General features: G+C 38.0%; 1 long non-coding RNA gene across 1 annotated transcript; it reads right to left on the reverse strand.

The window, feature by feature from the left end:
• Positions 1-272: 272 nt before the first annotated feature.
• Positions 273-2957, reverse strand: LOC140013919 (uncharacterized). The gene is made up of 3 exons (XR_011820771.1): positions 2608-2957; positions 1186-1246; positions 273-455 (listed from the first exon to the last, which is right to left on the reverse strand). It is a non-coding gene; the product is annotated as an uncharacterized lncRNA (long non-coding RNA).
• Positions 2958-11674: the final 8717 nt, after the last annotated feature.

Below are 11674 nucleotides of genomic sequence, written 5' to 3' on the forward strand. Positions count from 1 at the left end.
AGAGCAAATCACCCGTATTAGAGATTCCTACCCAACATACATATCTAAGGTTCCCAACAATGGACAATTGTTCCATACTTAACAAGTCAATCCCCACAGTCCGAGAACCTTCTCCCGGCACGAGCTCAATAGGAGCTCTGATACCATCTGTGACGACCCCACCTCCCCCTAAGGCGTACCAGAGGGTTCGGCGGACCGCCTGCCCAGCTCTCGCCAGGACTCATTCACTCGTATCACGTGCAGACATCCATAGACCATAAATAACATCGCAATTCAAGCTTATAATTTACATTGATAGAAATCGAGGTACAAAGCCTCAATATACTCAAACTGGTTCAGGGCGTATACAATCCAAATACAAAACATTCTATTCGAGTAACAGCGCGAGTACAAGTCAAAAGTCAAAACAACTAGTCTATGCTAGACTTTACATATCTCACACCTCGCTCGTACCCCTGAAAGGAAAACAAATGGAGTGGAATGAGCTAAAAGCCCAGTGAGGTTCCAAATAGCAAATTGACCATTATTTATAAGTACAAGTTTTCGATATAGCAAAGTAACGAGCATGAAGAGTTCATAAATGTGAGCAATAACACGTCAAGTAGCAATCTCAAAATGAGCGAGTGTAGAAGTTTTTCAAAAGAAACAATAATCCAATAAACAATAATCACTCCAAAGTATAAGGATACGGATGGCTCTCAGGAGCCAAATTCCCATTGCATTACCAGAAGCTTGATCACGTAGTAGCTGACACTCCGTCAACTTTCAAGTAAGTAACCAATCCAGTAGAACACCACTTACACGACTCTCCGTCCACCGTTCAAACCCCCAACTGGGCCCAAAATCCTCAAGAAACACGGGTGGTAATACTCGAGTATACCGATTAGTCGAGGAGATATCACTCCACTCGACAATACAAGAGACCCAGGGTTCGTTACCCAATCGACCAAGCCCCTTGCCGGCTCGACTAGAGTAACTCGCCACAGGGTTTCTGGAATTCCAGGAAGTGCGCGCATCATAAACAAGTATGTCAAGTCAATTGCAACAATAAACAAGTATATCACGTAAGGGCAAGTGCGATAAAGTACACTCTTGCCCTAACAATTCACGTATATAACATGTAATCATATTGGTCACGTATCAAGTTCAGGTATCAAGTTCAATTCGGTATTTGAAAACACTCACCAAAAGATATAGTGCCTTTACTGGTCACTTTCAGGTTATACTCCGGGTTCGGAGTCCAAATCTGCGATAAAACTCAGTTTGAGAACTTTGAAACATGACTAAGATTCGAAACTTAGACGTTTTGTTCAATAAGAATCAATAAATAGAAATTCACTTGGAGAGTACTCGTGAAATACTTGCTCACTTTTTCAATGATAAAACTTTGTAATATTTATACTTGAAATTGTCATGCGAGTCGAAAGTACAAGGAAAACGTACTTCGAGCAATCATTATTTCATTTCTCAAGGGTACAAGTTCGGCCAAGTCCTAACGTATAACACTCAAGAAACATAGTGGCCAAGGTTCTCGCTAGTTCAAGTAATAAGTACTTAACCTTCACTCAAGTCGCTAATATAGTTTTCTAGTCCTCGAGCGTAAATTTGGGCAGCATGCCCTTTGTGTTTACCTAATTTTCCAGCCTTTTAGGCTTCATTATTTTTCTCAAACACAACCCAACATTATATAAATCAGCAATTCATGTCAAGAGCCGTTCCATAGGCTCACAATATCATAATAACAAGAATCATATTAAGTACAGGTGCAGAAATTCAATTTAGTTCAAAACAGATTTGACGTACAAATGCGGAAATAACATATCCGAGGCTACGCTTATCGGTTTAAAACGAAACCTATGCCGTTTCGAAGCTAAGACACAGAGCTACAACATTCATGAAGGTCACTTAGTCCAGTTCCTAATGTAACTCAGTCAAATTCTCGAATTACTAAACCAGAAACCAATTCGTCGGCTGTTTAACCGCAGAACACTGTAATGGTCATAACTCAGTGTAAAAAAGTCCAATTCAGGTGTTCTTTGAGGCATTTTAAAGCTACTTCAGAACACCACAACTTTCATGTTTTGGCTCAGAGCTAAATCAGTACGGATCCTAGTCAAAAAACGTGATAAACTGGACTTAACTGATGAAACGGACTGCTGGGAAATATTTAAAACAGTAAGGGTATTTTGGACTTTTCACATCCTACGTTGCTCCGATTGAGCTGAAATTTTGTAGGAACCTATAAAATGTCATTATCTACAACTTTTCTTCTTTGACCTAAGGCCAATTCGGCCTCTAACACACAGATAAAAATTCGGACAGAATGTAAGCAAGAATTTCCAGAAATCTGAAATCTTTAGTTTTTAGTGGAACTTTCCTTAATTTCTTGGTCTAATCACTCCCACAACACCTTATGAAACCTCAATTGCAACATATAAGCATCTTACAACAATTTGGGCAGAATTTCCATAAGCCCTAGTTCATCAAATAAATTGGGGAAAAACCTCTAAAACATGCTAATCATCCATGATTCCACCACTATAATCAAACTACTAAACTTAATTTAACAAAATTGAAAGCAACACTTAGAGAGATAAGCTCTCTTACCTTGAATAGAGGTTACAAAGAGCAGCCCAAGCCTTCTCTTTCCAAACTTTCACCACCAAACACTAACTAACCACTCAAGGACAAGATTAATCGGTTTAGTTCTTTGGATTTCTCACTTTGTAGCTTGAATCAAGAAGAAATGAAGAAGTTTTTCTCTTGGTCTTTCCCTCTCTCTCTTATTTCGGTTATGGAGCAGAAAAATGAAGGAAATGGAGCTTAACTTGTCTTATAAGGAAGTAAGAAGATTAAGGCTAATTGTGTCCACAATTTTTGGCCAACACTTGGACTAATCTTGTCCACAAATTTTTCTCTTTCTTCCCTTACATTTCTAGCCTTATAATTTCGGTCAAACCAGCTGCAAATTAGGAAGATATTTTGTGCAAAAGTCAATAAGCTTGTTTGGTAAGAAAAATGGTGGTCAAACGGTGCGTTCAATCGGTAGTGCGCGGGACCCGCCGGTTCGCGCCGTTTTTCTTAAAAACACCCGTACTAGGGTTTTTACTTCCCATTCACTAACCTTATATAATTGCTCCTATTCACATATTATTTCTCACTTAAAGGTCACTTTTAATCATCAAATTGATCCTTGGCCAGTACCGAAAATTCATCCGGCGGAAAAATCGCTAAAACCCTAATTTGCTCAAATCTTGAAAACAAAGAGTAAAACCCTACTTTCTAGATTCATTTGCACTTATTATGGAATAATTAGATAGTAGAGCTTTAATAAATAATAATTTCCAAATAAAAGAGCATTTTTAAGAAACCGTGAGGGTTTTACAATTTCAGAAATTAAAATTAGGGTTTCTATTAAAATGTGAGACATTTAATAAAACCGGTTAGTCGCAAGTAAACTAGGGTTTTTGACTAAAATTTTAGGGTTTCTAGTCTTTTAAAACAAAATAAGGTTTTAAATCAAACCCCAAAGAAATACACTTTAATATTTTCTTCACAAACAACCTCCTAATATTCGGGATGTTACATATACGGTGCATCCAGGTAGTGGTAAAATATACCAGGATCTCAAAAGTCTGCATTGGTGGGATAATTTAAAAGCGAAGATTGCCCAATTTGTACAAAAGTGTCTTACGTGCCAACAAGTGAAAGTTGAGCATAAAAAACCGTCGGGTCTGTTACAGTCTTTAGAGATCCCTAAATGGAAGTGGGAGCATATAACGATGGATTTCGTATCAGGGTTACCACGAACTCAAAAAAGTCATGATGCGATCGGAGTGATAGTAGACCAATTAACTAAGACCACATATTTCCTGCCAGTTAATATGAAATACACTTTGGAGAAACTTGCCAAACTCTATATGGATGAAGTTGTGTGAATACATGGGGTACTAGTAAGTATCGTATTCGACAGAGACCCTAAGTTTGTATCCCGATTCTGGCAGAAGCTGCAAAAGACTCTAGGAACTAAATTGAACTATAGTACAACGTATCATCCACAAATCGATGGACAATCTGAGAGAACCATTCAAACTCTTGAGGATATACTGAGAGCCTGTATTGTAGATTTTGGAGAGAGTTGGAGCCAATATCTAACCCTGGTTGAATTCGCGTATAACAATAGTTACCACTCTTCTATTCAAATGGCCCCATATGAAGCCTTGTATGGACGAAGGTGTCAATCACCAATCCATTGGGATGAAGTAGGAGAGAGGAAGATTATAGATCCGGCCACAATACCATGGGTTGAGGAAACCTACGAAAAGGTAAAGGTGATTTGTCAGAGGCTTCAAATAACCCAAAGTCGACAAAAGAGCTATGTCGATCATCGGAGAAAGGATTTGGAGTTTGAGATAGGAGATAAAGTGTTTCTTAGGGTTACTCCATTGAAAGGAAAAATTAAAGTAGGAAAAGGGAAAAAGTTGCAACCGAGATACATAGGACCCTTTAATATACTCCAGCGAATAGGAAAGGTGGCTTATCGATTTGAGTTACCCGCTAGTTTGTCTTGGATTCATGATGCATTTCATGTTTCTCTGCTTAAGAAATATCATCTGGATCTGACTCACATTTTGCCACCAGAAGATATTGAACTGGACGAGTCTTTAACCTATGAAGAGCGACCCATTCGAGTACTGGATAGGAAGGTGAAAGACTTGCGAAACAAGTAGATTCCACTAGTGAAGGTCCTATGGAAACATCATGAGATGGAGGAAGCAACCTGGGAGTTGGAGAAAGACATGCAAAAGAAGTATCCCGAGTTGTTTACGATTAAAGGTATGAATTTCGAGATCGAAATTCTCTTAAAGGGGAGAGAGTGTGAGGACTTGTAAAATCCCTTATATTTTCTTTAAAATTCTCTTTTATTTGGAATTTATTACTTTAGAATAACCTTACTACTCATTTACCCCACAATAAGTGCAAATAAACATAGAATCAAGGGTTTTTCCTTTCGTTTTCAACTTATCGTAAATTAGGGTTTTTACGTTTTTTCGTAGTGTGATTATTCGGTACGGAGTATGTATTAAATTTAGTGATTAAGAGTGAGGTTTAAATGATATTAAGTGTTTGATTGGAAGTGATAATAATAAATTAGTGAATCATAAGTTAAAACCCTAGTATACGCGATTTAAGGAAAATCGGCTTGAACCGACAAGTATCGTTCATTACCGATTGAACCCACCAATGAACCACCATTTTATTAACCTAATAAATCATTGTTATTAGAACCAAAATATCAGCCCTTAATCAACATATGATGGCCGACAATTTTGACTAGAAAAACCAAGGAAAAGAAAAAATTTTGAGAAAAGATCATGGAGTGACACTTGGAGACAATCTAACCACCTTTGACCAAATGCAAGTCTTAGCTTCTTATCTTTTTTGGACTTCATTTTTTCTTCATTTTACTTCCACGGTGGCCAAACCTTGAGGGAGAAAAACAAGAGAAGAAAACTTCATTCCATCTTTAGGGTTTAGCTCATTTGAGTGAAAAATCAAGAATCTAAATTGATTAATCCTTTCTTTGAGCACTTGGGAAGCTTGGGGTGCTAAAAGTTTTACAAGGAGAGGTGGTGGATTTCTCTCGCAAGCATCTTAGTGAGGTATCATGGCTGTCCATCTTATTCCTTCCCCTTAATCTTGCTTAAGTTTATGTAGCAACTTGTATTCTTGGCTTATGATAGCTATTTAAGTAAGTTTGATGATTATGGTGGATTTGTGAGTTAGGGTTTTGAATTGGTTAGTTGTATTTCTTATTGTTTAGATAGAATATGATGTGAATAAGCTTAGATAGGGAGTGGTAGCAGTGGTTTTATACATGAATAAGAAGATTACCACTTGAATGCATTAATTCCAGTTTTAAGTTTTTGTACTACCCTGTTCTGACCAATTTCATTCGGCCATGATGGAGGCTGAATTAGACTTAGGTTAAAACATGAAAGTTGTAGGAAATAATATTTTGTAGCTTCCTGTAAAAGTTTATCACAATTCGAGCACTGTAGAATGTGAAATGACAAAAATACACTTGATCTCATTTTTCACTTTGGTCCATATCAAATTAGCATTTGGCCAAAACACAAACATTGTAGTCCTATGTTTTAGCTTTCCAATGCATCCAATAACACCTCAATCAGATTTTTGTAGCCTGAGTTATTGTCATTTGAACCCAGTGCTGTTAACCAGCCTGACAGTGAAATTCTGGTTCTGTAATCTGTAAATTCGACCTGGATAAACTATGAACCGGGCTGAGTTGTTTTTATGAATGTTGTAGTCCTTTGTTTTAGCTTCAAAATAGTATAATGTATACCCCAATCTGATAAGCGTAGCTTCGGTTGTGACCGATACGCTAAGAGACGTCAAACCTATTATTTTGTTCTTTGCCTTAAACATTATTTCCTGTCATTTTGCTAGCATTGTTTTGTGAGTGAATGACATTGAGCCTCTTCAACGGTTATTGTGATGAGATTATTTGTGTGTGATTTTGGAGCTGAATTGAGGAAAATAATGAAGCCATAAGTGGCTAGAAAATAGGTAAATACAAAGGGCGTGCTGCCCAAATTTGCACTCGAGAGCTAGGTAGATGTACTCGCGACTCGAGTAAGGGTTTAAGGATGAAACTAACTTGAATCATCTAAGGTATTCAAGTCTTCTTTAATAGAGGTTTATAAGTTGGAATTCAGCCGAAACTTATACTCTTGGAAAAAATGGTATTTCAAAGTATAATTGCTACAAAGTTTCACAGTTTGAATAGTGAGCAAGATTTTTACGAATATTCTCCAAATGAATTTCAATTATTTGATTCTTGTTAAACGAAACGTTTAAGTTTCAAACCTTAGTCGATTTTCGAAGTTCTTAAACAATATTTTGTCGCAAATTTGGACTCCAAACCAAGAGTACTACCTGGACGTGATCACTAAAAGCACTACGTTTTTAGTGAGTGCTTCCAAATACTTGATTGCACTTGACACTTGTGTTTAATACTTGAACAATGTGATTACATGATATATGAGTGGATTGATAGGGCAAGCGTGTACTTTATCACACTTGCCCTAATGTGATTTGTTCTTGGTCATTGATTTAAGTTGAATTGATATACATGCATATGAATTATATCTTGTTTGGAATTTCAAAAACCCTGAGGCTGGTGACTCGAGTTGAGCCGGCAAGGACCTGGTCGATTAGATAACGAACCCTGAGTAGTTAGTGATGTCGAGTGGAGTGTTATCTCCTCGACTAATCGGTATACTCGAGTATTACCGCCAGTGTTTATCTTGGAGTTCGGGCCCGGTAAGGGGTTTGGTTGGTGGACGGAGATTGGAGTTAAGTGGTGTACTACTGGACTAGTTACTTTACGTGAAAGTTGACGGAGTGTCAACTACTATATGATCAAGCTATGGTGGAACTGTATCCTTTTACGCGAAATACTGAATATGAGATGTTGGTTCATTGCTTGCTATTGCACTTTTATGTTATATTCACTGTTCATTACTGGTCAATTTGTTATTTGGAACATCACTGAGCTTTAGCTCACTCTATTAGTTTTGTTTTCCTTACAGGGGTACGAGCGAGACGTGAGACTTGTAAAGACTAACGTAGTCTAGTAGTTTTTTAATTTTGTAACTATACTTATGCTAGCACCCGACTAGGGTTGATTGTACTTGAATTGTAACCATTTTAAAGTATTTTGGTGTATAGGAGCTTTGTATCTGGGTTGTGTATCAATGTACTTAATAAGTTTGAATTGTTGTGTTATTTATTTTCTATGGATGTAAGTTAATTTCCCGAGATACGAGTGAGTGAGTCCTGGTGAGAGTTAGGCAGGCAACTCGCTAAACCCTAGGGTACGCCCTAGGGGGAGGTGGGGTCGTCACACAACGAACCAAACATCAACTATAGTAATGATATACATTCCTGGCATTGAACCAAACAAATGTATTGTAATGATTGATTCCATTCCAAATCCAGGATGAATGATTTTGAATGTGAATCTGATTCCAACATGCGAACTAAATGCCACCTTAGTACATTAAATCTAGTTTCCAATGGTATAAAGTTTCCAATTTTTGGACTTATAGAACTCGAGATATGATTTTTCCAAGTGGTGTCGCACAAAACTGGAATTTTGTAGTTTCAAACAAAATGCTCTTTTAAGAACTCTCAACTTTCCTTTGAGATTGTTAGTTCATTTTAAGTTCGATTTCATGGATGGATACAAGGTCTCTTTGAACATTAGACCTTCATTCTGAATCTTGGTTCCCAAAGGATTAAACCTCTCTTGATGCGTTTTTTTGGTTGCCTAACTTTCTTGGTTAATTGCACCTCAATTCATACTTGAGAAATGGATTTCAACCCCTAGTCTTATGCCCTTGATTTCCATGACGTTGAACTCTACAAATGGATCGTTTTAGCTAGAGTAATTCTTGCAGAATTTCACTAGTTTATACTCAAAATTTGGAACCTTTAGCTTTAAAATTTACTACGGAAATGAGTGGAGTTTTGATAAATTCTGACTCCATTAGTTTAGAAAATGTGAACGCTCCTTATATTCTAAAACTTGGGCGTAGGACTAGAAGTTTTGAGAGATGAAAATCATCTTCCCTTTTCTCGATTTTCGTGCCGAAAGTAAATATGGTACTTTCTTTTAGAACTGAGGGTTCTTGCCAAGACTTGACTCGAAAATGACTTTTGAGTTCCTTTGAGTATTATTTCAATGATTTAGCGAGAAAAGCTCTTTTAATTTGACTCGAACTTGTGACCTTGAGAATGGGTAGCAAGAAGATGTTTTCCTTATTAGCCTTGGTCGAGTACCTAGGTAATCGTGATTGTACATGTCTCAGGTGGTCACGTGGACGCTGAGGAGCTTGTCTGACCTCTCGCATTTGCTCTTGTTTTGCCTTTGACTTTTGGTGATTATCAAGTGCATGTTCAATGTTACTATGATTGAAATGATATTTGTACAAGTGCTATATGATACGTGAACTTGCCGAGGCGAGAGTGTACTTTACCGCTCTCATTCTCTCTCTCTCTTGATTAAATGATACTTGTTACATGAATGTTTGTGATTTATACTTGTACTCGAATATGTTTTAACTCATGAGAATTGAGCGGCAGCATGTACCACACCCTATTTGGGTGGGAGGTGCCTCTCATACCGATTCAGTGCTATGATCGATTCTCTGAGCGGCAGCATGTACCACACCCTAATCGGGTGGGAGGTGCCTCTCATATCAACTCAGAGCCATGAACAATTCTAAGTCGATTGGAGCATTGTCTCATCGACCAATTATACTTGTGGATACGCCCCAACCTATTGGCTAACCTCGTAACTCGAGACGACAAGGGTTTGGTTGAGAAACTTGGTGAACCTTGGGAAATGATATAGCTTGATCTTTTGAGATCTCACTTGGCATACTTGAATAGTATCGCCACTACATGAATGTTTAGTTCCGGATCTGAGTGGGTGTTATGTTGGATGGAGGAAGTAAGTGGAGCGCTACGGTCATGTTACTACTTGAGTTGATGGAGAGTCAACCATAGATGGCTTCAATCGGTCGAGACGTGGAAATAGCTCCGGAGAGCTCCTGTATCCGTTCATGTGTGTTTAATTCCTACTTGTGCACTCAAATGAAATTTCATTTGAATGTTGCTTTCAAGTATATTATTTGATTGTTGCTGCTACTTGCTTGACTTTCTTGGCCTCACTGAGCGTTAGTTCATCCCTTTAAGTTTGTTTTCCTTAACAGGACTTGGAGATGGAAGTTGGTGACTCTAGACTAGCGACTTTTGGTTGAATCTAGTATACTTTTGTATGTTATTGAAGACTATTAAAGTGTAAATTTTGTTATACTTGAGTATTTTGGATTGTAATTGTAAATGGTATACTTGGAAGTTTTGGGACTTGTATATTCGAAGTATTTTTAAATTAAGTCGATAGTTGACTTGTGGTTCTTTATTAAACTTTAATGAGTGCGTGAGTCCTGACGAGAGTTAGGCAGGCGTCCCGCTGATACCTTAGGGTTTGCCCTAGGGAGAGGTGGGGGCGTCACATTCAACCAAATCCAAATTTCAAAATCGCCATACCCATACTATCCAATTCTCAGACCTGTTTATCACACTATCGTCCTCCAATCCAATTACACAATTATACTCGTACCATCTTTTTAGAGTTCTCAACCAAACTTGCAAATTCGACCCAGATCCCCTTATAATCCAAGACCCGTTTTACCAAATAACCAAACCTACAACCATATTCTAACCAGTGAAACTTAAAATCAAAACTAATATTGAACTTTCACTAATTTGGGCTGATCTCTCAACCAATTATATGAGCAACTTCAGGCTGCTGGTAAGATTGGCGTTGTGCCCCTTAAAACCTACCATAGGGATGTTCTTGTTGGTTATGATTCTCAAGTCATTTGCGCCTATCATTCTAGGAGCTCCGATCACTCTCTTGCCAATTATTGGTCATTAAAACATAAGATTCAAGACATGATTGATGCCAGAGATATAGTTTTGAAAAGAAGAGGTGAACCAGGACTGAATGTCAGTAAGAACCCTCTTCCCGAGTACAAGAATACTGTGGAGGCTATTACTACTGATAAGGAGTTTGAAAAGTCTATCCAATACATTGTGGATGAAACTGAAGTAATTGGTATAATTGAAAAACAATTTATACTGGAAGAAGGACTCTGTGAAACTAGTGGGAATCCTTTCATCTTAGACTTAACGAAACCTGTAGTGCTTGAATTTTTCGAACAATCACCTGTTCATAGCCTACAAGAAGTACCATGGGATTATAGTGACCTGCTCTATTGATCGAGGACATAGAGATGCTGAAGGAGGAAGTGGCTACCATGACCAGATCTAGAAAGGTCATGGGCGATTCTGAAATTCTTACCCAACCAAAGGTGAAGGAAAACATTCTGTCTTTGAAACTGTCTGTAACTAAAAAGGAGGCACCGAATTTTCTCAGGTTATTGAAGAGGAGCGAGTACAAGGTCATAGAACAGTTGGACAAAATGCCTACTCATGTCTCTATTCTGGATTTGCTTTTAACCTCTAAGTTACATAGGGAGGCACTGCTTAGGGTTTTAAGCGAGGATCGAATACCAAAAAATATTTCAATTGACAAGATCGCCCACATCATGGAGAATGTTTTGGCTTCATATCACATAATCTTTTTGGATGAGGATTTGACTTCTGAAGGGATTGAGTATAATAAGGCATTGTATATCTCAATGCGGTACAATGGAAAGCTATTGTCCAAAGTCTTGATAGATAATGGATCTGCTTTGAACTTCTGCCCATGGAATACTCTCATAAAGTTTGGACTTCTTGATGCTAGATTACGGCCATCTGCAATGGTAATAAGAGGATTTGACGGTGCAAGAAGGGAATCAATGGATGAAGTTGATTTGATGCTGGAGATAGGACCTACCCAATTTCAAGTGGTTTGCCAGGTTATGGATTTTTCAAGTGTTTACAATGTTCTGCTTGGTCACCCTTAGATCCACACTTCCAGTGCTGTCCCATCTTTTCTCCATCAAAAGGTGAAATTCGTTATAAATGATCAACTGATCATCGTGTTCGCTGAAGATGACTACACCATGATCAT

This window comes from Coffea arabica, chromosome 8c (assembly GCF_036785885.1).
Source record: "Coffea arabica cultivar ET-39 chromosome 8c, Coffea Arabica ET-39 HiFi, whole genome shotgun sequence".
Classification (NCBI taxonomy): Eukaryota; Viridiplantae; Streptophyta; class Magnoliopsida; order Gentianales; family Rubiaceae; genus Coffea; species Coffea arabica.